This window comes from Micropterus dolomieu, linkage group LG02 (assembly GCF_021292245.1).
Source record: "Micropterus dolomieu isolate WLL.071019.BEF.003 ecotype Adirondacks linkage group LG02, ASM2129224v1, whole genome shotgun sequence".
Classification (NCBI taxonomy): Eukaryota; Metazoa; Chordata; class Actinopteri; order Centrarchiformes; family Centrarchidae; genus Micropterus; species Micropterus dolomieu.
This window is the reverse complement of record NC_060151.1, coordinates 13962029-13988874: the sequence shown is the minus strand read 5'-3', so window position 1 is coordinate 13988874 and position 26846 is coordinate 13962029. Positions and strand designations below refer to the sequence as shown.

At 38.7% G+C, this 26846-nt stretch overlaps 1 long non-coding RNA gene and 1 pseudogene across 1 annotated transcript; one reads left to right on the top strand and one right to left on the bottom strand.

Moving 5' to 3' along the window:
* The window catches only part of LOC123987333, a 174201-nt pseudogene that overhangs the window by 59216 nt on the left and 88139 nt on the right, over positions 1–26846 (bottom strand).
* On the top strand, positions 764–1486 carry LOC123987355. The gene is made up of 2 exons (XR_006829104.1): positions 764–1232; positions 1323–1486. It is a non-coding gene; the product is annotated as an uncharacterized LOC123987355 (long non-coding RNA).

The window sequence follows — 26846 nt, the reverse complement described above, 5'->3', positions numbered from 1 at the left end:
AGAAGAAATAGACAGCACCTGAGTTAAATATGAGTGTCACGGCAAAGGGTCTGAATACTTATGACCATGTGATATTTAAGTTTTTCTTTTTTAATAAATTTGCAAAAATTTCTACATTTCTGTTTTTTTCTGTCAAGATGGGGTGCTGAGTGTACATTACTGAGAAATAAAATGAACTTTTTTGATTTTTGGAAAATGGCTGCAATGAAACAAAGAGTGAAAAATTTAAAGGGGTCTGAATACTTTCTGTACCCACTGTAAGTCCCGCTGGCTGCCATCACATTAATTATTGCCCTTGGCTGGAAAGAGGTTACAGGTTTGTTGTTGATCATGTAGCCTAACCTTACAGTTTTATTTAGTTATAGCCTAACATTACACTGGTTTGAGAGTCTGCAAGGTGTGTTGACTTACAGTAGTTTAAGCTGTCATTGATTGCATTGCACATTATGGTTGTGCTCTGTAAGTTAAAAACAGGTTACAGTTTATTGTTTTGAGAGTCTGGGGGATGTGTTGACTTACAGTAGTTTATAAGCTGTCATTAACTGCATTTCACATTACATGGTTGCGCTGTGTAAGTTAAAAACAGGTTACAGCTTTATTGTTGACCATGTAACTTTACAGTTTTATTTAGTTTACACTGGGTTTGAAACTCAACAGGGTTTGTTGACTTACAGTAGTTTAGTCATTAATTGTAGACGCATTGTACAATAGGCTACATGGTTGTGCTCTGTAAGTTAAAAACAGACAGATTTATTGTTGATTATGCAACATCAGTTTTACAGACTTACAGTATTTAATAAGCTGTCATTAATTGCATTGCACATTACATGGTTGTGCTCTGTAAATGAAAAACAGGTTAACAGTATTCCTAATAGCTATGAAGTTTTATTAGCAACCTGGATTGAACACAGCAGGTGATACAACATTCGTAACAACCACGAGAGACTTGAGACTTGACTTGGACTCTAGCTCAAAGACTTGTGAGCATCTCTGGCTCATCCACACTACACCCCTGTTGTGGTGCTACTGAATCTCCCCACTACCTTGTGTTCTTTTGTTCCCCCCTTCCCTGTGTTTTCTGTCTGTCCTCCCTGTCTGTGTCTGTCTGGGTGTGGCTACACTCCCTGGCTCCAGCAGCGCACCTGGCTCTCATTCCACTAATCAAGCTCCTGCAGTATTTCAACCCCAGTCCTCCTCATATTCTTCGCCAGATCGTCAGTTAACCACATGTGGTACATGCGGCAAGGCCAACTATCTTCTCCTGTAAGATTCCCTGTAATTTCTGTCTCTCCCTGGACTAACCTGTTTTTCTCTGTGCCCAGGATCACACTACCTCCGGGAAACCTGCTGAACGCCACACTCCGCTCTGCTCCTATCTTGCCTGGACTAACTCCCCTCCTCTGTGTTCTCCATTCTGCCCTGTTGGATCCAACCACCCAGTCCTCTGTTGCACCTTTCAATAAAACCCCTTTGTTACCCCTTCGAACTGTTCCGAGTCTGCCTTTGAGTCCTCAAGTTTTTGCACTATGACAACCCCACAAAAAGTTGAATCTGGTTAATGCTCAAAAAGACCACATTGACGAGGCAAACAATCACTGATCCATGATGGTGTTTTACTTCTCTCAGCTGAGTCTTATTGTGGTGCAGATGTGTTGGCATGGGGAGTTAAAATGTGTGCAGTGCGGGTGCCGTTGCACTTCATTCAGTTGTCGTCCAGATTTGTGTCAGGCAAATTTAGAATTGCTATGCGCTCTCAGTTACCGATAGCCGGTATAGACTTAATCCTCGAACGATTTGGCTGGTGGTAATGTTCTCCCAAGGTGATCGAACATCCGATTGCGGATGAATGCGTTCCCGACCCTAATGTGCCTGACTTGACCCCTCTCAAGATTATAGTGAAAATGCACCTGTCTGTGTAGAGCTTCAGCCTGACTATAAAAACCTAACCCTTTCTGTAGATAAAGAGCAGCTGATCAGAGCACAGAAAACTGACTCTAGCTTAACCTCTTGTTTTTCTCTTGCAGAAAACCCATCATGTGAAAAGTCTGTGTCCTACCTGGTTGATGATGGTGTTCTAATGCAGCACTGGTCTCCGAGCTCTGGTACTACACACGAGTCAGTGTCCCAAATTGTAGTGCCACAGCCATTCCGATCTCAGGTCTTGAGTTTAGCCCATGATCATAGCATGTCCGGCCACTTAGGCATAGGGAAAACGTACAACCATGTGCTTCGTTATTTCTTCTGGCCTGGACTTAATCAGATGTGGTGAAATTCTGTCAATCGTACCACACCTGTCAAGTCCCAGGTAAACCGAATCAGGTGATTCCTCCTGCTCCGTTAAGACCCATTCCTGTCGTCGGAGAACCTTTTGAGCACGTTATTGTTGACAGTGTTGGTCCTTTACCTAAAACAAAGTCCGGTAACCAGTATGTCATCACCATTCTGTGTTCTGCCACTCGTTACCCCGAAGCCATTCCGTTGCGCTCATTAAAAGCCCTTGTCATTGTGAAAGCACTCGTTTTTCTCCACTTTTGGTCTTCCTAAACGCATCCAAAGTGACCAGGGATCAAACTTTATGTCCAAAATATGCACCACGGTCATGGCAGAGTTAAATGTGGCACACAATACCTCCAGTGCTTCCCATCCAGAAAGCCAGGGCGCATTAGAGAGATTTCACCAAACTCTAAAAAGCATGCTGCGCAAGTTTTGCACTGAGTCAAACCATGAGTGGGATGAGGGTGAGTGTATGCAGCTACTGGAGAACAGGTGGGCACACTGGTCCTGTAGAGCTGATTGGAGCCTCCTGATTGGGCACCTGAATGACAGCAGCCATCTTAAGCCCCGCTGACAGGAACTCTTATCTCTCTCTGCCATTCCCAACCTGAGCCTGTGTACTGTTATGTCTGTGTTCATTGTACGTAGAGAACTGTTGTGAGTAGACTTGGATTGTAAGTGAACCTGTGTAGTGAACACATTAGCGTAAGTAGTGTACCTTAGTCATTCTGATTATTGTCTTATGACAACCTTGTTTTGTTAGCTTTGCCATTTTGTTTGCTATGTAGCAATTTTTTTTGTTGTAGCTATATTGTGTCAGCTACGAGCAGTGAGTAGGAGTGAGAAGCCCTTTCTCTTTGCACCCTTTTCTCCTGTTTTCGGAATTAGAAGCCTTGTTTAGAGCTTTGTCTTTTCTTTACCTTTTGGGTTTAGGAAAGTTTTAGGTTTTCTTGGAGTGTTTTGGTTGTTGTTGTTTTGGGCACTGCTCATCTCCGAAGTAAATAATAAAACCGCTAAATTGTATTTACTGTGTACTGGATTTGTTTGGGAATGGGAAGAGTGGGAAGCCACACATTTATGTTACATCCAGGACACCCCTAGACCTTGGGACGTAACAAGGTGTAAGAATGGATTAGCATATGCAGGTAGCAGGGATTGTCTGAGCTACAAAGAGAGCTGTAGGTGAGTAAAGTGTTTTGCGGTGAAAATGTAGCTGCCTACTCTCATTGGCTGGATTTGGATGTCGAGTCGGCCGACTCTTCCATATATTGGGCATGCTAGATATCTGGCAAACGTCGGCGATGTGGCAGAAATGTATCGGGGAGCCGTTTTGATGTGTCGTTGAGCGATATTTTAACTGTGACTTTTTCGACATGGTTCGGGCCGTTCGTACACACAGTACACACAGCAGTATCAGGTCACTGAAACCTAACATTTTTGAAAACCCCTGCCAGGGTGAGGATTTTAAGAAACGCCAGTTGCATTGTTGTCGTGTAGACAGTAAAACCGTGTTTTTTGCCTTGTAACATCAGAGTATGCGCCATTATCCGCTGTGTTTGTTTGATGTCAGATTGTGTGGCACTGCCTGCTTTATTTACATTTTTAATTTTGGCCAATGTGGCTTTTCGGTTAGGGTCATATCGCCGCCAGGTGGCATGCTCTTGACAGCGCTCGATAGCGCGTGTTTGCGTTTTCATGTGGACGGAGAATTTTAAAAATACCCGTGTCCATGTGGACTAGGCCTTAGTTTATAGTTTGCTTGCTACCTCAGTGTGCTTCCTCTACCTGATGTTATTGTTTATCTGGTTATGATCTGTCAGTTCTGGTATTTTCCTTACTTCTGATCTGTTCCATGTTTACTGTTGTCCTGTTTCCTGGTTGGTTCTGTCTCTGTTCTCTACCCTGTTCTGTGTAACAGTTGGTCCATGTTTTCTGTTTTGGGGTTTTGTTCCTTGCCTTGTGTTCTCTGTTTAGCCCTGTTGATTCCATTGTTCATTTGCAGGTTTTGGTTAGAATCAGAATCAGAAGGAGCTTTATTGCCAGTATTTACATGTTCAATTCAATTTTATTTATATAGCGCCAAATCACAACAACAGTTATTTCACAGTGCTTTTCATAAAAGAGCAGGCCTTACTCTGTGATGTTATTTACAGAAGCCCAACAGTTCCCACCAAGAGCAGCACTAGGCGACAGAGGCAAGGAAAAACTTCCTTTTAAGAGGCAGAAACCTCGAGCAGAACCATGGCTCAGGGTGGGCGGCCATCTGCCTCGACCGGTTGGGGTGAAGGGGAGAGAGAGAGGGCAAGAGAGGAACAGAGAGAAAGAGAGAGGGATGGAGGCAGCCTACACAATATACACACAGAGGTACAGACAGTAAAGGTGATGTTGCTATAGACTAAATGAAAAATTACAGGTACAGATATTTAAAGTAGTGTATAATAACAATAGGACTAGTAACAATAGCCGTTGCAGCAGAGGGTGTCGAGCAGGAACACGGGGGCAGCAGGCGACCCGCAGCCACAGATCCAGACTCCACAGCTCCAGAGCCAGAAACACCTGCAGGAAGTGACAGGAGGAGAGAGGAGAGGGACGAGAAAGCACAAGACTGCCGGAAAGGGTAGAAGTTGAGTTAGTAACATGCAATAATGGGATGAGGTTGCATACAGATGGAGAGAAAGTAGAGGAGAGAGGAGCTCAGTGCATCATGGGAAATCCCCCGGCAGTCTAGGCCTATAGCAGCATAACTAAGGGATGGTTCAGGACTCACCTGAGCCAGCCCTAACTATAAGCTTTATCAAAGAGGAAAGTCTTAAGCCTACTCTTAAATGTGGAGATGGTGTCTGCCTCCTGAACCCAAACTGGAACCTGGTTCCACAGGAGAGGAGCTTGATAGCTGAACGCTCTGGCTCCTAGTTACTTTTGGAGACTCTAGGAACCACAAGTAACCCTGCATTCTGGGAGCGCAGTGCTCTGGTGGGGTAGTAAGGTACTATGAGCTCTTTAAGATAAGATGGTGCCTGACCATTAAGAGCTTTGTAGGTAAGAAGAATGATTTTAAATTCTATTCTGGATTTTACTGGAAGCCAATGCAGAGAAGCTAAAACAGGAGAAATCTCTCTTCCTGGTTCCTGTCAGAACACGTGCTGCAGCATTCTGGATCAGCTGAAGAGTCTTAATGGACTTTTTCAAGCAGCCTGATAATAAAGAATTGCAGTAATCCAGCCTAGAAGTAACAAATGCATGGACTGGTTTTTCTGCATCATTTTTAGACAGGATATTCCTGATTTTCGCAATATTACATAGGTGAAAAAAGGCGGTCCTTGAAATTTGCTTAATGTGAGACTTAAACGACATGTCCTGATCAAAGATAACTCCAAGATTCCTCACGGTGGTGCTAGAAGCCAGGGCGATGCCATCAAGGGAAACTATATCTTTAGATATGCGTCACGGAGGTGCTTGGGCCCCAGAACAATAACATCAGTTTTATCTGAGTTTAACATTAGAAAATTACAGGTCATCCAGGTTTTAACATCCTGAAGGCACATTTGAAGTTTAGCTAACTGATGAGTTTCATCTTGTTTGATCGATAGATATAACTGTGTATCATCTGCATAACAATGAAAGCTTATGGAATGTTTCCTGATAATATTGCCTAAAGGAAGCATATATAAAGTGAAGAGGATTGGTCCGAGGACAGATCCTTGAGGAACTCTATGACTAACTTTGGCGTGCATGGAGGACTCATCGTTAACATGAACAAACTGAAATCGGTCTAATAAATAGGACTTAAACCAGCTTAGAGCGGTTCCTTTAATGCCAATGAAGTGGTCCAGTCTCTGCAATAGGATCTGATGGTCAATGGTATCAAATGCAGCACTAAGATCTAATTAAACCAGTACAGAGACAAGTCCTTTGTCTGATGCAATAGGGAGGTCGTTAGTAATTTTCACCAGAGCTGTCTCCAGCTGCCAACAGCAGCAGCAGAGCTACAGAAAACATGGTTTATGTTGAAAGTGACGTGCTGTGAACTCCACTGACAGCCTGATGGGAAGTTTTTATAGCTGAGGAAGGTCACTGAGTTTGCATAGAATCAAACACATGAAGCATCAATGTTGGTCTAACTGGAGCCAATAGAAGAGTCTGTTGACTGTTATTATATCTGCAGAGTGAAAACATGCCTGGAAATCACCTCTGCTTTACATATGAGGTTTTAATTTCATTACACATTCATTTGTAACATTTTGTAAATTTCCCTGACAAAATCAAGGTATCCAGGTGATTAATTTGTCATTTTCCAACTCAGGGTTACAAAATGAAATAAAATTCAATAATATATCTATATAAATGAACACAATGGGGTGCTACTATATTTATAGACATTGCACTTCCAGTTATTGGGATAGAATACTATTGTAAGTTGTAGCTCTTTCATGCTACACTCACATGGAATATACAGTATGTACAAATATATAGATTTAGAGTGGATTAAAATTTTAGGGGAATTTGGGGGACAGGTAAACAGAAGAGACGAGATAGTTTTGATAATGTTGTCAACATGTTAACAAAAAGATAAACTGGACATCTGGGAAACATTGTCCATAAACATTTATATGAGCACCAAGCATTATTGATGTAAACACAGAATCTTTGTCCTTTCCTCTTGCTGAGTCTTGAGTTCTGGCAGCGCAGAATATCCTTATTGCTTCAATTACTTTCTTTATTTGCTGCAAACAGAAGAAACAGTGACAGCAGTCATGATCATGTAAATAGCAAAAGAAGAAGGCTTAAAGAAAGAAAAGTAAGAAAGAAAACTGAAGTCTGCTGTTGGCAGGTTTGCATAAAATACTTTTAATGGTTTCAGTGTTTGCAGATGACAAAGAGAGAGAAACTTGGAGCCTCAAGAGGAAAACAGCTTCTCAGGAGCTGAAACCTCTGTGACTAAATGCAAAACAACCCAAAACTATTTTATAGCTGAAAACTAAATTAATTTAAACATTTTAATTTTTATCACCATATGGTACCTTTATCTGTGTCTGATTGTGTCAAAAATAAAAACAGTCTTAATCAAATATCATGCTGTGTGGTTTAAAATTCTGTTTGGGTTGTTATAAGATATGAAAAACTTTTCTATATAAAGTATTTATCTTAATATATTCAAGTAAATTAACTTTATTGATAATAATAAATAATCAAGTTAAATGCTGCCATACTTTACTGTTCAAAATGAAGTCAAGTTAACACATGACTTTTGTTTAGAGTAGAAAAGTATCAACTATCACAGTATCCAGTGTACATGAGCAGCAGGAGTGTTAAGTTTTAGTTCAGTCCAGGGTTCAAGTGTCAGTCAGTTAAGATCAATGAGAACATCAGATCTGAGTGTCTCCTTTTAGAAACAGAGGGGAGAGAAACTTGACACTGACTGCCCTCTAGTGATTTTATGTCAGAAACTGCAACATTATTTTTCACTCTCCTATTGATTCACTTTAGATTCCACATAATTTACAGACCTCATTGTGTCTAGATGTATCGAAATAGTATCTGCAGAAGTTTGATTTCAGCTACCAGATTGTTTTGCTGTCTTTGGCAATAGTGTTGTAGTACTCGAGACCGGTTTTGGCCTTAAGACCACTTTTTGATGGTCTTGGTCTTGTCTCAGACTCGACACCCTTTGCACTTGGTCTTGGTCTTGACTGCTCTCAGCCCCCATAAGTCTTGGTCTTGTCTCGGTCTCAATAAACTCTGGTCTTGGTCTTGACTTGGGCTCAGTTTGGGCGGTCTTGACTACACTACTTGGCAGTTTTATGAACAAGTGATCTTTATCGTGTGTTTTGTTATGTGTTTAATATTTAGCGCATATATCTGTCTCTCTTTAGGAATTATAATATGTATAATGCACTATTCACAAAACGTGTATTGTAAAATATAGAATGTAAAACAATGAACGCAAAAGAAAAATGATATATATGGTATAAAGTATGTGATATGAATATTAAGAAAAATAAGTCATGCTTGGGGTCTAACAGCCTGAAAGATGAGTACTGTAGGTTTTTGTACAGCTGCTCAACCAACTCCAGTCACTGTGAGTCTCGAGCACAATAATAAACAGCAGAATCTTCAGTCTTCAGACTGTTCATCTGCAGATACACCTGCTGTCTGCTGTTGTCTCTGGAGATGGTAAACCGGCCTTGAACTGACTGAGAGTAGTAGATGCTGTTACTGGTATGGCTTATAGTAGCAACCCACTCTAGTCCTTTTCCAGGAGCCTGCCTGATCCAGTGCATCCAGTAGTCGCTGAATGTGAATCCAGACGCGGTACAGGTCAATCTGTGGGATTCTCCAGGTCTTTTAACCACTGGTTCAGATTCTGTCAGAGTCTGACCATCAACACCTGTTAAAACAAACAAGAAAATAGTTACTTGCTGTAAGCTGGCAAATTTATGAAGACAGATTCAACTCATGATCAGTGAAGATCTTCACCTGCCCAGCAGACAGTTAAAAGCAGCAGTCCTGTCCTATAGTCCATCATGTTAAACTGTGTGTCCACTGTTCTCTGTCATCCTCTCTGCAGTCAGATAAGTAGAGGTGGAAGACATCTGAGTTTTGCATTGACTCCTCCTCACAGGGAGAAGAGAGTTGGATTGAACTCGGTCATCATTTCTGTGCATTGAACGTGGACAATTACCCAATTTGTATTGTAAAATGTGACATGAATTCAATGTTTCTTCTGAGTTTGAAGAGAGGAATTTTGTGAAGCATTTTATTATATTTTTTAAAAATTTGACTAAAAAGGTTCTAAAAAAAATAAAAAATCCACCATGTGCCTTAAAACACATCAGTATTTTGAAATTTTATTAAATACCTCATTTACATTGTACTTAGATGAGATGTCTATGAAGATTCTCAGTCATCCAGGTCATAGTTATCCAACTTAGATACTTAGATGAGATGTGAACACTTATTTAATCCGGCCAGTTGCCACTTGAACTTTTATGCCGGTGTACCAATGCAACTCTGTGAATCTTACCATTACTAGCACACATACTGTATGTAAAACTCCTGAAATTGCTTTAGATTAACTTACTTGTGTCAGAAGAAAATACATTTATTTTGAAAAGTTTATCAGTGATGGCCATTTCAACTCTCCTCTGTCCTGCAATAAAAAAAAAGAAAAATGTCAACCAGAATTGTTTTATTTACACCTAAATGTGTTTTTAGATCATTATGTGCTATTGGAAGACTTGGATTGATATTAATGTTCTTAAAATGTTTATTACATTATAAAAACACATACAAAATCATAACAAAAATCAGCATTCCAATAAATGTTGAAATACAGAATGATTATAATGTTCCCAGTCGTGGAGAGGTAGTAATTTTTCTATGACTCTCCTGTAATTGTCTCTTACTGTGTCTCTCAGGCACAGTAATACACTGCTGTGTCTGTTTTTAAATCTACGAACCTCCTTTAAATATTATGTAAACTGGATCCCTGTGAGAATATGTTTACAGTGACCTCCTCCTACATCACATTCTGCTTTTACAGTCAAATTCAAATGTCTAAAAACAGCATGACACAAAAAACAAAAACAAACAAAAAACCCCAAGCATTTAACAATATGACAATAGTTATTTAAGACGTAATTCCATGACCAAAAAAAACTGCTGAGTAAATTTAGAAAATGTGATTATTTTTTTCACGATAAGTTTTCATCAAAGGATTTTGATTTTAAGGGGCTTTTTGGAGTTTTCAGCAGCCACTAGGGGTGCAGTTCTAACATTGCAACCATGAGCGAGCATAATCCGAAACACAACCGCTTTCATACACATCCCACATTAAACGTGGAAACACCGACATGCTGACTGTAGCTTTCCCCAGACATGTTCAGGCTCTGTTACTTCAATGTTCCCGGCTCAGGGGCAGAACAACACCCGCTCCATACCTTTCATTCAGTGCAGAGAGACACCAGCATATTGGCACAGTACTCCCGGAAAAAAATGCAGTGTGACAGTAGCTACAGAATAGTGATGTGCGCATACTTCCTAAAGTATTGATATTTCTGATACCAAAGTTTCCTGCTATGGGATCGATACTCATATACTGTAAAAGGATCAATATCTAAACACAGTCATTTGGAGTGAGTGTGTGTTTTATCATAAGTATCTTACTGTCACCAGGATGGTCTAATTATAGCTAACTTGGTTAATAGGAACTATTTCTCCTTCCGCCTGTCAAAGTCATGTTTTGCAGGCTCTGTAATTGAGCTTCTTTCAAGGGAGCTGCTGTGTGTTCAAAGACAGTCAAATACTTTGGCAACATCTGAGTTTAAGTCAAAATAATATGATACAAAGCCAACAGTGGCAGGTCTGAGCTACTGTAGCGTTAGCTGGCTGCTCCTGCCTCACATCACTATAGACTAGAAAACAAATTGCTTCACATTTGCTTTTTACTGTTAACACTAGAACCACCAACGGGTCAAATTTACCCACGGCTGTTTTTTGATTGTATGTATCTTTTTTTCAATATAATATTCAAGTCCCCCAGTCTCTGACTTTCCCTAAAAGTGTCTTATGTAGCACCCCCTATTGTTAAAAAATGTCAATATAAAGCCATAAAAAATGAAGGCGAACGACCTGCACGGTGAAGACAATGAATAAAATAGAATAAACATTCTGTAAATGCCTGAAATATGGGGATGGTGTTTATAGGAAATGCACAGCCAATGTGCTAAATGTTTCCCAAAGTGTGTTGGAGCAACATGTAGCAGAAATAATCACAAAATCACGGCATTTTTATAGCTGGTAAATTTAATCCGCTATGGCGGTTATAGGTATACAACGAACCCTGGAGGTCTAGTGTTAAATCCTTTCTTGCAAGGCTAAATCAACACTTTGACATAATAAACTATGGTACACAGGACAGTCATATGGGTCACATTAGTTGATGAAGTACGGAAGCCCTAAGCGGCCATCAAATATATATATATTTTTTTACTCCGTTTACCCATGATAATTTACTCCAGATCTCGAGATAACGAATGTTATTATCCCATGATAACGGGATACTTTTCTCGTGATCTCAAAATAACAAATCAGTAGTTTAACACAGGGATGTAAGTCTGAGAGAGCAACCCGATCTCACTCCCAAGTCGTCACATATGGACGCTTGGTCAAGAGCCATAATCGTCAGTTTGTGACGCACTAGGGATCCCTTTGACGTCATAGTTTGACGTATTGAGGGAAGCCCTGTTGTGTCAGTTTTTGATGGTAAAGGCAAGTATGATATTTAAGAGAAAAGACGAAGTAAGGAGGTGATTGGGGTGGATAGAAGGCCAGAACCCGGACCTTGAAGCAGGAGAACAGGGTTTGTGTCCCGTGCGAAACAAAACATTAAATGTTTTTATTTAGGCGAGTGAGGTAAATTGACATTAATGTTAGTTAACTTAAGTCTTAATTGACATAGCTATTTTAACCCAAACCATGATCTTTTCCTAACCTTAACCAAGTAGTTTTGTTGCCTAAACCCAACCAAGTACTTTCTGTGCCTAACGAAACTGCAACGTTTCACAACTTTAATTTAGTTTCAACATGGCAATGTATCGAAACGTTACGTTTTATCTTGAAAGTGTAACCGGATATTCCATATTTATTGTTGCTAAGCGTTGCTAACTTGACTGTGGATGCCTAAACGTTAATAATTGATGCAAAAGGACTACCCAAGTCTTTAAAAAGCGACGACAAAGGGCCTTGACCATGCGTCTGACATTTGACGAGTAGGGAGTGAGACTGTGTTGGAGAGAGATTCGGGAGCCTGCACAGAGCTGCATCCCGACCCGGTGTCCTCACAATTAGAGCAGAATAGTGGCTGATGCAAGCAACAGTGAAAACAGATGTGTGCCTCATTTGAGGTTTGAGCCCATTGACAATAAGGCGGTGAAAATTTGATTTATTAATAAGTGATTTCATTTAAAAAGCCATATACAGCCCCTTTAAATAATATGTTCTCTTAAAATCTGACAGCCTCAAAGGAGTTACATAATGGCTTCACTTTGTTGACTTTTTAATAATGACAGTTTAATTCAGAATTTCTAAGATAAAAAATACATCTGATTGTAAATGTAAGACTGATGGATGTACATGTTTATTTTTATTTTTTTTTGTTACTGCAAACACAAGTGAAGTGATTGCAAGATAATTCATGAATTATTGAGTTTGCTGCAGTTGGTTATGAGGATGCCACTCAAAAATAAAGTTTCTAATTTTCATCTTCCCACCCCCAAATGTGTTAATAATGTGAGAATAAAGTTGACTAAATAAAAATAATATTTACAGGTAGCCAGGGTTGGGTATCGTTTTAATTTTTAGGATACCAGTGATACCGATACCAAGAGAGTACTTCATTTGATACCTTGCATAAAATGCCACCTGTTGAAGCCATAGTAGTTGATTGGCAGCCTATTATTATTTTTATTGTTGTTATGGACAAGCAAGGTTATCTAATTAATTTTTTCTTGTTTCAAATGACTGCTACATAAAAAGTATAGGGAAAATGTATCACATCGCTCCTCATCCTAATTAGGTCATCCTCACTGGTAATATTAGCTTAAAAGGGGAAAGACTACAGCTTGGGAGTTATTTTATATTTGAATGAGAGGAGTGAAATAGTTTAGTGACCAAATAAATTGTGGGAAACAAATTTAAGATGAAAATTATTTTGTTAACTTTCGATCAATAAACTGAATTGAAAGATCTCTGCGAGTGCTTTTTCCTTTAGTGGTGAGTCGCAAACCTGCAAAAAGACGACAGTCACAAGTATAAAACAAGAAAGCAGTCTGTTTAAACAAGTCACTAAACTACACTAAAGATAAAAACAGAGGAAAAGAGAGGCTGCACATCAAACCCTAACCCTAACAAAAGCATTTAATTGATGTGATGGAACACAGCAATCGATCAGTGATAACTGATGTAAATAGCAAATAAAAATTTACAGAGAATTGTTAAATGATACCAGAAGATGAAACCAACAGAACTTCAAGCTTGTGGAGAGAAACTTGCAACAGTGACAAACATGCCTGAGACAGCAGCCGAAGGTGAGCGGCTGTTAAAATCACACATGGATTCGGGCGTGCAGGCCCTTTTAATACAGTTTAGTATAGTTACTTCAGAAGTTAATAATCAAAAGTTAAGTATCCATTAGTGTCCAGAGAAAGAATGTATTAATGTATGTGATTTCTTGTAGCACTCCAACTCACAGAGTAGCTACAGATCATTCTGCGGAGAGTATGAAACACATGCACATGTAAACCAGATAGACCTTTAGATAGACCTTCATTGTGAAAGTGTTGAAGTGGCCGATGTCGTCCGCTAACTTGAAATGTTGGTGGTTCGATCCCCAGCCTCCCGGTCTGCATGTCAAAGTGTCCTTGGACAAGATACTGAACCCCATTGCTCCCGGTGGCTGTCCCATCAGTGTGTGAATTAGTTCTTTTCTGTTTCTGATGAACAGTTGGTCTTAATCTCTGCTCATAAGTGCGTGAATTGGGGGAATGTGATGAAGAGTAAAGTGCTTTGAGTGGTTGAAAAAGACTAGAAAGGCATTATACAAACACAGACCATTTACCATATATGACTGTTGCAACACTTGGCCCAGTGCCTGAAGGTGTAGGCTACGTCCGCACTGCACTCAGAATAAATAGAAGCGACAGCTGTAGAAGTTCACAATAATTGTCTCTGGACGGAAACTGTTTGCTACTGCTAAGTGAGGTCATCCCAAACTGGTTTGAGAGCCAGCGCAATGAAATCTAAATCTAATCCACTTCCTTAGCTAGCCGTTTTTGATACTTTTTGTATTTCTAAGGGAGCATCTTGTCGACCGGACCTGTGCTACCACACCTCACTTACTCTCTCTGTGCCTAAAGGAATTCTCTTTGTTCAGGTCAGAGATTCAGCATGCACAATGTCAAACAGATCCAGCAAACTGGCGGTAAATTGCCTGAGCTCAACCAATGAGGATATGAATAAGAAGCTATCTCAAAACATGGTGCCTCAGGAGGAAATGAACTAGGGAACTGAAACCTGTGTGAAGATATCCAAAAAACAACTGTAGTTATCATGAGAAGGTGTTCTGGTTTATCTGTCAAATAATGTATATGATAGTGTTCTTTTATATCAAAATTAAAAAGAGGAAACAAAATACTAGACAACTTGGACAATTAAATTAGTGGACAGCTAAAAGACTCTTGGGTAGTCTTCGCATATTGTAATTTTAAGTCCATTCAAAACTCCTGCAAACTAAAAAATGTATGTAGACTTCTAAATCTCATGTTAGTCAATAAGCAAAATCATTGAACTACACAATGCAGTTTATTATTCAGGTACTGTCTTCTCTGATGAGAAATTTTAATGAAGCTCTGTTGTGGAACAAACAAGATGCCTATTTAGTAACATAATTTCTGCATTCATATCTCTGTTTAGAAATATTTTTAGTCAAACAGTAGTGGATCTCACTTTGTGTTTGGTGTAAGATATCGTGTGAGATATCTTTGGTAAAGAAGAGTACGGTAGGATTTTGTACAGCTGCTCAAACAACTCCAGTCACTGTGAGTCTCGGGCACAATAATAAACAGCAGAATCTTCAGTCTTCAGACTGTTCATCTGCAGATACAGCTGCTGTCTGCTGTTGTCTCTGGAGATGGTAAACCGGCCTTGAACTGACTGAGAGTAGTGTTTGCTGCTACCATCACCGCTACTGATAGCGGCAATCCACTCCAGTCCTTTTCCAGGAGCCTGTCTGACCCAGTGCATCCAGTGGTTGCTGAATGTGAATCCAGAGGCTGTACAGGTCAATCTGTGGGATTCTCCAGGCCTTTTAACCACTGGTTCAGATTCTGTCAGAGTCTGACCATCAACACCTGTTAAGATCATAAAAGCACATCAAGTGAAATAAGCTGCTGAAAGAAATGCTCTGTAAAATTAAGACCTGTGAAAATGTTCACCTGCCCAGCAGACAGTTAAAAGCAGCAGTCCTGTCCTGTAGTCCATCATGTTAAACTGTGTGTCCACTGTTCTCTGTCATCCTCTCTGCAGTCAGATAAGTAGAGGTGGAAGACATCTGAGTTTTGCATTGACTCCTCCTCACAGGGAGGAACTAGAGTGGATTTGGATGTCATCTTTCCCTACTGAACTGTTTATCAACTCAGTAAGTCAACCCAGGGTTTTCCAATCCAGACACGAGCATCTTCACACAAAAGAGGCGGTGTAAGCAGCAGATGACTTATCACAATTGACAAGTCTACTGGCAGCAGAATGTCATATTTTACAAGCAAAGAATATTTACAAATACACAGTCTGAGTAACACATCTGCAGCTGACACATGCAGGAAGACAAAATAGCTGATAGTGTGAATGCCTACAGGTGTAGTCTATAAAATGAATGTGTTGATTTGATACGTTTTAATGGAATGCATGTCAACTTTAGCTTTGTTCTTTCAGCTCAGCTGTGTGTCGGCCTTTCTATATTAAAAGCCTCGGGCACTAGATAAGTGGTTCTTCCAACTCTCGTCACTTCAACAATTAGATTAATTTATTTATTTATTGCTCTGAATTAACATCATAAAGCAACGAAACAAAAACTCCATTCATGCTATAAAATGTGTTCAAATAGTGATCAAAAGACTGAATCTCAACATTTAGGCTACTGAAAACTCCACCACATTACATGTGCCTATAGCAAAAGGTGTAGCGCTCCATGACCAGTCTCTATAATACAAGATAGCCACACACATTTCAAAGCAGTAAGTAGGCTTACTGTCACATTTTAACAACCTACAAGTAGCCTACAAGGATTTAGTAGCCCATACTTCAATCAGTCTCTGTAGGATGATTTGACTATATAAAAAGCTCTCTGTATCACATCAGCTAACAGAAAAGCAGCCTCTAAAACCATCTATTGGATCTCCTATGAATGGTGATGTAATTTTCCAAGACATCTGATTGGTTAGTAGGCAGTGTTTTTATAGAGTTCATCTCTTATCTGAACCTGAACCTACAATTACATACATTTAATTGTCATATTACAGAAGGATTGTGAAATGAAATGAAGATTTTAGTACCCTTCTGCTACAAAGCAGACAATATATATAAAAAATGTAAAATGGTAAAACAGAAGAAAACTATATTGCATGGAGCAATGCTGGATGAAATTGAATTTAATATTCACATAGCCACACAAGCTGCTCTCCAGTCTTGTTGTGCGACAGCAGATACTTCTCTTTCCAGATGGCAGCAGGGTGAACAGGCTGTGGCTCGGTGGATACTGTCCTTTAGTATGCTTTGGGTTGCAGGCACCTCACCTCACTGATGTTCGAGAGATGGATACCATTGATCTTCTGTTTTAATCAATGCTGCAGAGCCCTCCGGTCCTGGGCCAGTGCACATCCCATGGCAGTTTGTGATGTTTCCAGTCAGATTTCCATTGCTCCTCATAATAAATACAGCCGTTTATGAGCTTTCTTCACCAGCGTGGAGATGTGACATGATCATGTCTTTTTTGGTACATGGATGATGGTGGTGTCAGTTGGAAAGACTCCTGAGACAGTGAGATATTATCAGTCCTGATTTAATCATATTTACACTCAGCAGGACTTGTCTCACATCTGCTCTGGATACTAACTGTGGCTGGTTCTCTGGAGGTGGAGTATACTTTACAGCTGAGTCTTTGTTGAGGAGATCAAAGCGAGCATAAAAAGTTCATCTGGTAATTTGACCCCACACATGATGGAGGCGACCCTGCTTTTGTAGCCTATGAGGTTTTTGATCCCCTGTCACATATCTTTGGTGTTGTTGGTGTTGAGGTCTCTCTCAGTGTTGTTTGCTTCTTTATCACCTGACCTAAACCTTTTTTGTCTCGGTAAAGAGCCCTCACCTCTCCATTCACCCAGGCTTTGTGGTTGGGGAATGATTTTACCGTCTTTGTGATCACCACATTATCAACACATTTACAGATGTCACTGATGATGTATATTCCTTGAAGTGGAGGAAAAGCAAATTAAAAAAACAAAAATGTTGAGAAAATTAAGGGAGCTACTGGTTGCTGCGTCTACAACCTCCCAGCCCTCATTAACACTGCCATCACATGCAAAGCACTCACCATAGCACACGACCCCGGTCACCCACTAGACTCATGTTTCACTTCACTCCATCTTTCTGCAGACATAGATCTGTAAAAAAGCACACTACATCTATTCTTTCTAGACATTTCTTTGCAATGATAATTAATTGATTACTTAATTATAGTTTCTTCAAAGATGAAAACCTTTCTCATTCCACTTCTCCACTTTATAGATCCCTGCTGTCTTCTTGGCTTTAATGAGATACTGACAAGTTTCCGGACCCCCCCCCCCCCCGGACAGTGAAACTGCACATTTTCGAATGGCCTTTTATTGTGGCCAGCCTAAGGCACACCTGGGCAATACCCATTCTGTCTGATCAACATCAACTTGATATGCCACACCTGTGAGGAGGATGGAAAGGAGAAAGTTCTCACTATCACAGATTTTGACAGATTTGTGAACAAGAGAGAAATTGAACATTTGTTTCAATAAAACTACAGTTTGTGATGGAAAGAGTGAGATTTTCTTGCTGTTCCGTTGGTTTGTATTATGGAACAACATGAATCTTTTTCATCATTATTCATGAACTCCTGAAATAGAACTATATATTTCTATAAGAATGGAGAACGAGGGAGGGAGGCGTTCTTTCACCAGCTGTAAGTAGCTACAGCCATTAATTTGTCACAGTCTAAGATGCAAAGAACATTGTCGTCAACTGCGAACATTTCTACATATGATTTATTGAAGCTTCTGCAGCAGCAGCAAAGCGACATGAAACTTACAGAAAGAAACTCTGGCACCTGCTTTCATTGATGCTTGGACTCATTGGGAGAAAGTGGCGTTAACGTAACGTTTTGTAACTGCTACTGCTCTTATAAATAGGCTACATGTGCAGAAAAAAACGCTGTTTAAAATTCAGAATTTACTTGCTTTATTTTTTATTTCAGCCGGTGGTGTTAAGAAGTGTAACACACTTCTTGCTGCTGTTCTGACAGGCTACAAAAGAAGAACTGCTGTAGTAGATGTAATCAAGCAAGACTCTGATTTATATCATGACCAAAAAAAAAGTGTCTTCAGCCAAAGACTCATACACTCAAAGTGTTCCAGTGAGCGGCAGAGGCGCTCATTCCTGCTGGTGGCCATCAAACTGTTTAAGTCATCGCCATTTTGTCGCAGTATGGACATTAATTTGTTGGGCTTATGGTCTAGACCAAACATCATAGAGTATGGTCTAGACCTGCTCTTTTATGAAAAGCGCTGTGAGATAACTGTTGTTGGGATTTGCTGCTATATAAATAAAATTGAATTGAATTGAATTGAGTTAATGAAGACATTTAACCCCTAGTTGCTCCAGAGGCATGCGACCTCTGACATATATAGCAATTGTAAGTCGCTATGGATAAAAGCATCAGCTAAATGAATGAATGTAATGTAATGTAATAAGTAGTGGTGTGACAAGTTCTCATACACTCTTGATCTTGTGAGATCTTGCGAGAATAAATTATGACAATATTTCTCATCAGGTAAAAAGCTGTTTGACTCACGCAACTGACATTTTCAAATACTGTCAACATAAACATAAGCATAAACATCTCATTAAGTGATGATGTTAGTCTGGTAATATTCTGACTTTTTCTGCACATGTCAGAGACCACAGATGTGTGGGAGGGACTCTGAATGTGCAGAAAATTTTGAACATGAGCAGAAAAGCTGCTGAAACACAGGAGCTAATAAAGTTCAGGAATTTATAACTAAATTTAAATTAGATAATTTATTATTGAGGTGAAAACGTGCCACAATCACATTTAAAGAGGTTACTTCCCCAAAGAAACACACAAAAGAGAAGGGAAGACTAAATCATGACTCAGCAGGGATGATATTAAATAAGTTGATCTACAGGAGAAACAGATGTGATAGCACCACAGAATGACTGACCATAAACTGGAGCAAAAAGAATAATCAGAATTTAGGAAATAAATTGTTTAATACTCAAACTTTCCATATAATTCAGAACTAAAGACTCATCACTCCCCTAGTAGTAAGTGGACTGCTGAGGTCTTGCTGGTTTTACTAACTGGACTTTTTAATTACATTACATACAGATTAACTTCTGCACAGTGCAAATACCTGTAACAGTCTGGCAATTAGTCATATGAGAGACTGGACAAAGAACAATTTTGTGTGGATTTTGTTTTTGTAGAAAAATAGTTTTCATAAAAAAAAATTGTGTTCAATCCACAAATCACGTGGAAGCTTTTTATATATAATTATTACCAAAATGTACATTTTTGTATCACATGTGTGATATCAATTGGTGTCCTTATGAAAACACATTTACACTACAGTTTCATCACATTAATGCTAAGCTAAGCTGCAGAAAACATGGTTTATGTTGAAAGTTGAAAGTGACGTGCTGTAAACTCCACTGACAGCCTGATGGGAAGTTTTTATAGCTGAGTAACAAGGAAGGTCACTGAGTTTGCATAGAATCAAACACATGAAGCATCAATGTTGGTCTAACTGGAGCCAGTAGAAGAGTCTGTTGACTGTTATTATATCTGCAGAATGTGGATAATAACATGAATCATGGTTAATGTAAAACATATTCATTAAAGTCAGTAAAAGGAAAATAAAAAAAAATAAAAAAAACAAGATCTTTTTTATTGTCCATCACTTTGTTTTTTCATCTTCTTTAAGCATCAACATACAAGAACACAGAAGAAGAAGAATTAAATATAGTGTTACATTTATTTTGAGACTTCATAGTTTGAATGTTAACTACTATCAGGAAGTAACTTCACATGTCTTGTCAACATATGTGGAAGGCTGACTCTTGCTGGTTGTTGAATATTTGTGCAGGTCTGTTGGTGGTTTTGAGACTTTATAGTTTGAATGTATTACTATCAGGAAGTAACTGCGCATATCTTGTTGACGTATGTGTGTTGCTGAGTATTTGTGCAGGTCTGTTGGTGGTTTTTGTCACTGTGGGCCGACGTACACAGTAATACACAGCTGTGTCTTCAGGCTGCAGATTATTTCCTTTTATAGTCACTGTTCCAGCAGAAGTGTCTCTGCTGTAGCTGAACTTGTTCTTCAGAGCATTATTTTGGTAAAGGTTGCCTCCTCCCCACTGATGAAAAATCCAGTCCATTGGTTTTCCTTCACACTGTCTGATCCAACCTGTTGCATAGCTGTCATCAGTCAAAGAATAACCAGAGACCTGACAGGTGATGGACAAAGACTGTCCAGGCTGCACAACCATCGTGTCTGGCTGGATGAGATCAATACTGTTCACACCTGTGGAAACAGAAATCAACATTATCTCCATCATTCATCTGACTATTCAGTGTTTCTAATGTGTTTATTAGTGTGAATCCACTGAAAGCTCCTCACAGGATCCAGCTGCCAGCAGCAGTATCAGAGCTGCAGAGAACATGTTGATGTTGAAGCTGAACTGATGTGAGCTCTTCTGTCCTCTCACTGACACACACACACTTCACTTCCTTATGAGTAACTTTTATTTGCATATTGCTGAAAAAAACCCCATTAAATTTGAATCTGTTGAATGTGAAACAGTTGCCAGACCAGGAAGATAAATTGTTTTCTTATTTAAAGAACATGTTTTTTTTAAGTGCTTATATGGACTTAGATCTCACCATCTAAATGGTTAATTTAGCTAACTTATAGTGCTGCTATGATTTTACTCTGAAATATGTTTAAAACTCATGAAGATGGTTAATTTAGAGAAATTGAGAATTGTATCACACTAAACTTTTTAAAGCAACATTTTTACTGTAGTTGAACTGATGTTGTAATTAAAGGAAAGTTGTCTTCTAATAAATGCAGGTGTTGCTGTGAGTCATGATAAACTGTCCCAACACACTGACAAATACATTTGTATTAATGAAATGTGTTTCATTATTAATTGGCCATCATTGAGTGTGTTTTCAAAGCCCTGATGCAGCATGCTTCAGGGTGTTTCAGTTTTTGACTTGGATCTCAGTTACTGTTGAATGTGGTGAATACGGAGAATTAACGTTTACTGTCCATGAGTCATTCCACCAAGAATCCCTCTTTCATGATTCAGTGTAATTTGTGTAATTTAAACATATTTTTTAAGTTGTTTATTAAGCACTGTCCCCTTCACGTGAAGGTGAGTTTATCAATTCATTATATTTCAATAGAAATAACAACATAACACCTTATGTCATTTTATGTTATGTTATGTAACAAATGTTATTCATTATGTTATAGTTTTGATTTTCTCACAAAATGTTCATAGACAAACCATTTTCAGGGGAAAGAAACCCCATTGGAAGACATTAATACAAAATAATAACACGTAACCCCTCAGTCCATGGATGTCATGAATACCCACACACTAAAAACTCCTGGGTCAAAAATAACCCAGAAAATTGAATTATTCTTTTTGAACCAACATCTGGGTTAAATACCTGACCCAAATGTTGGGTTAAAAAACAACAACATTGTAGTTAATATAACACAACTTCTGGGTCAGAAGAACAACCCCAATATCTGGGTTGAAATAACCCAGAAATTAGTTGGTCCCTTTTTAACCCAGGAGTTGGGTCAAAAGTTACCTAACTTGGGTTACTATGCCAGTATGCCTTATTTCAGAAAATAAAACTTTGTTTTAAATTCTATCTGTCATGGCGTGGTGCAGGCAGAAGAAGAAGAAGAAGAAGAGGAGGATGAGTCCAAAGTTCCAACTCAAATGTTTTACTAATAAAGTAACTCCAAAAGGTACAGACTGACTGAACTGAAGGAACTAAACACAGATGAACATTGATTAACAGAACACAGGTGGAACAGATGATGATGATGGTAATTAACTAAACACAGGTGATACAGATGAACGAAATGACAGGAACCATGGAAACAGATGAGTGGCTGGAAAACAGAACAAAGGAAGACATGTGACTATGAGTGACTGCGAGTGATGAGTGATTACACACTTCTTACTTGCTCACTTAATAAACAGTATGAGAAATGTGCATTATCATGGTTGATTCTGTTCTAATACTGCAAATTTGAAATTTAAACCTTTCCAGCTCTCAAAATTATCAGTACTCTATCAGTACTATTACCAGTATTTATTCATTACACTTCTGTCGCAGCTTGTAGTATAGGCTACTTTACACATTTTCACACACCTATTTCTATTTTTCTATTTTCTATTACTATTCGGGGATCGATAAAGTATTTCTGATTCTGATTCTGTAGAAGCCACTTGTCTCTGTCCAGCCTGCGGTGTGTATGTCAGTGATTTAGTTTCTGTCCTTCACTCTGCAGCAACACATATGTAGAAATGGAAGACATCAGTTTTGCATCGACTGCAAAACATTTTTGTCTTTAGAGTTTATCAGAGGTTCCTCGAACGAACAACATCTTTAAACATACAACTGAATCATCATGAAACACACACACACACACACACACACACACACACACACAAAACATGGTGACATGTTTTTTTTTACCCATCTTAATTTGTCCACAAAGTCATTTTCATATTATATTGCAGGAACATCTGACACGCACTAAATTTCACTTCCACAATAAAACTCATCTGATGATTATTAAGTAAATTAAATCTCAAAGTTGCAGGTCCTCGTTGTAGAGAGTCTTGTTGCATTAGATGCATTCAACAGCAGCTCACTGTATCATAGATGGCATGATTTAGACAGATGATGAGAAATGGTTTGTCGTAGCTTTGGTCAGAAGAGTGCTGGTAAAGGGATAAACTAGATGTGAATATGCTACATTAGAATTATGGCAGATTATGTGTAAAGTGAAGTACGCATGCTTATTCTCTCTCTGTTTACAGATGGCTGAAAAAGTTGCACATTCCAGCAACAAATATTTATTGATGTGCAATTGTTTACATGTTCACTTTTTGAGACTGTAATCTATTTAGTATTTCCATTTAGGAAAAAGGTTTTATAGCCCACATACATACCAGCTTTCCATATCGACCTGTTCTAAGTGTAGTTTATACAGTAAAGGGGTCTACTATCTAAATCATTCTCTAAATCTAAACATCGCCTCAAAAATTGGCTCTTTTTCACTTCAATATCGGCATCGGCCCCCCAAAACCCATATCAGTCGGGCTCTAGTAGTAGTAGTATCATTAACCTTGTAAAGTATCACTTTACTTTTTTACTGCTACATAATGTTTATCTCTGTAACAGTGAGCTGGTGTTGAAGTCATTAGTGGTCTGAGGGCTCCTCCTCTGGTGGCTTCATGTTACAAGTGTTCAGGCACTGAGGGGTTTTTGTTCAGGTCTACTGATGATCTGTTTACAGTCATTCTGTTACTGTTTTGTGACAAATGATCAAGTTATACTGTAATAGAAGAACTACTGACTGTTGATAAACTGATCCAATCTTTTTATGTTCAAGTAGTTACTCTAATGTAATATTGTATCTTTTATATTGGACTTTATATATTGATACTATTAGTATTTTAATACTATAAGTATTTTAAGAAAGTTATTTAGGTTATTTGGCATGTTAAGTGTCTTTGAGAATCTTGAAAAGCACTCTGTGAGTAAAATATTCTTCTGTCCTTATTCACGACATCATTCACTTCTCTGTTTATTGTGCTATAAATAGTGAAAAAGACAAAAGAAGAAAGTCTTCTTATTAGATTAAATTCTATCAGCATTAATTTATACCAAGTCGATTTAAAGTACTCTGTTTATTGCTACTGCCTGTGCAGAGTGAAAACATTTATAACCTGCCTGGAAAAGGCCTCTGTTTGTTAGGGCCCAACTTCAGATGAAATATTTATTAGGGCATTAAAAATTGATCTGAATTGAATGGCTCACTGATGATGATGATGCTTCAATGTAAGGTGTGTTGTGTTTTGAAAATAAAAAAGTGAAAACATTTGAGACAAAGACATTTATTTTTAATTTCTTCTTTGTTGAAGAGCTTTTCAAAACGCAGTTGTGAGCTGAAATAATGCTGTCATTAATATACATGAATATTGTGAGTTAGATGATGACACATTTTGCTAAATGCCTTCACTGTATGTTAAATATTATAATATTATTAATATTATTATTCCATATATTCCTTTTACATTATTCCTATTTAACTGTTTCTGACCATTTGAGCTGACCATGTGAACTGTTCCAATTATTCCCAAATATGCAGTGTTAACCATTAACTGTGTGTGTGTGTGTGTGTGTGTGTGTGTGTGTGATGATCTTTCTCAGGGCCAGAAATCATGGTTATATTTAAAACAACAGTAATATATTCATTTAAAAATGGCTCTTGTTTTCCAGTAAAGTAGAGTTTCAGACCAACTCGTAACTCCTGTAGGATTTTTTTATAGAATTTGTTAACAGCTTAAAATTATTTTTACTTTTAAATATCAATTTTTGTTTGGCAAATATCAAATGGCAGAAAGACATGCTGAAATATCTGTCTTTCTTTTAATCATGTAACTATGTATATACAGTGAGTTACATACCATATGTAAATATAAAAGTAACATTTGTCTAAAATGTAAACACATGTAAATGCAGCTGATTAGAAAACCCAAGTGTGATCACTTCACAGACTTGTTGTCTGTGGAGGTTTTTGTGCAGTCTTCAGTCATCGTGCTTAATCGAGCACAGAAGTAAACAGCTGAATCTTCTGCTGTCAGGCTCTTGACCTCGAGGTACTGAGTGCTGCTGGGCACATCTTGAGTAAAACTGAAACGGCTTTGAAAGGAGCTGGCATAGGTCATAGAGGTTGTTTGTGTGTTTATCCACCCAACGCACTCCAAAGCTTTCCCTGGCTTCCGTCGTATCCAGTTAATACTGTTGCTTGTCATAGTATAACCAGATGTGATACATGACATCTTCACTGTCTCTCCAGATCTTTTCACCTCAGAGGGAGACTGGTCCAGCTTGATCTCACTCCAAACTCTTGCAAGCCAAGAAAATGTGATCATTATCCATCAAACAAAAAAACATATTTTACTTTGTAATCGCAGAATTAATTTTCTTACCATGAATAGCAACTACAAATAATAAACTCCAGGCAATCATGTTTTTCATTCCCCAGTTAACTAATTCACTGCAATTCAGTGACTCAAATGGTTTGACAGTTGTTGTTGGTGTGTTTATAAAGAAGGAAGAGTTTGCTTAGACCTCCCTCTGCAGGTTTATAAAGGGATGTACTTTAACAACTGCCTGTGTTGTCAGTATGTGGAGTATTTACAGGACGACATGTAAAACAATGTGATGACTGGAAACAAGGTATTGAATGTCTACCGTAAAAAAATACATCATTTCAAAATGTAAAAATATATAAATTAGATGCATAAGCACAGGTATCACAGTGAATAGTTTTCTCATATTTTCAAAACATTACTCCTCAGGAACATTGTATGTTAAATTAAAACCATTCTTTCTTCATTATCTTCTCTCCTCAGACACTGATCATCTCAGCATTTATATCATTCTTTACCTCAGTGCTGCCTTTGATACTTCATTCTGACTCCTTTCTTGAATCCTCCCTCAACATCACCTTTACTGCCCTCTCCTGGCTTAAATCATATCTCAAACAACAGTTTATCCAACACACTCTCACTCCCTACTCGTCAAATGTCTGACGCATGGTCAAGGCCCTTTGTCGTCGCTTTTTAAAGACTTGGGTAGCCCTTTTGCATCAATTATTAACGTTTAGGTATCCACAGTCAAGTTAGCAACGCTTAGCAACAATAAATATGCAATATCCGGTTACACTTTCAAGATAAAATGTAACGTTTCGATACATTGCCATGTTGAAACGCGCATAATTAAAGTCGTGAAACGTTGCAGTTTCGTTACGTTTAGGCACAGAAAGTACTTGGTTAGGTTTAGGCAACAAAACTACTTGGTTAAGGTTAGGAAAACATCATGGTTTGGGTTAAAATAGCTATGTATGTCAATTAAGACTTAAGTTAACTAACGTTAATGTCAATTTACCTCACTCGCCTAAATAAAAACATTTAATGTTTTGTTTCGCACGGGACACAAACCCTGTTCTCTTGGTCCGGGTTCTGGCCCTCTATCCACCCCAATCACCTCCTTACTTCGTCTTTTCTCTTAAATATCATACTTGCCTTTACCATCAAAAACTGACACAACAGGGCTTCCCTCAATACGTCGAACTATGACGTCAAAGGGATCGCTAGTGCGTCACAAACTGACGATTATGGCTCTTGACCAAGCGTCCATATGTGACGACTTGGGAGTGAGACCGGGTTGGTTTATCAGCATCAATAACTGTATCTCCTCCACAGTTCCTTTTTCAAGGTGGGCTCTCCTGTTCATCCTCTATGCTCCTCCTCAGTAATATTATCCTTCATCATGGTCTCCTCTTCAACTGCCACATCATTCATCTTCACCTCTGCGTATAAAGTGAATCCATCATCACTGCAGGTCTCTCAACCTGATGAACTAC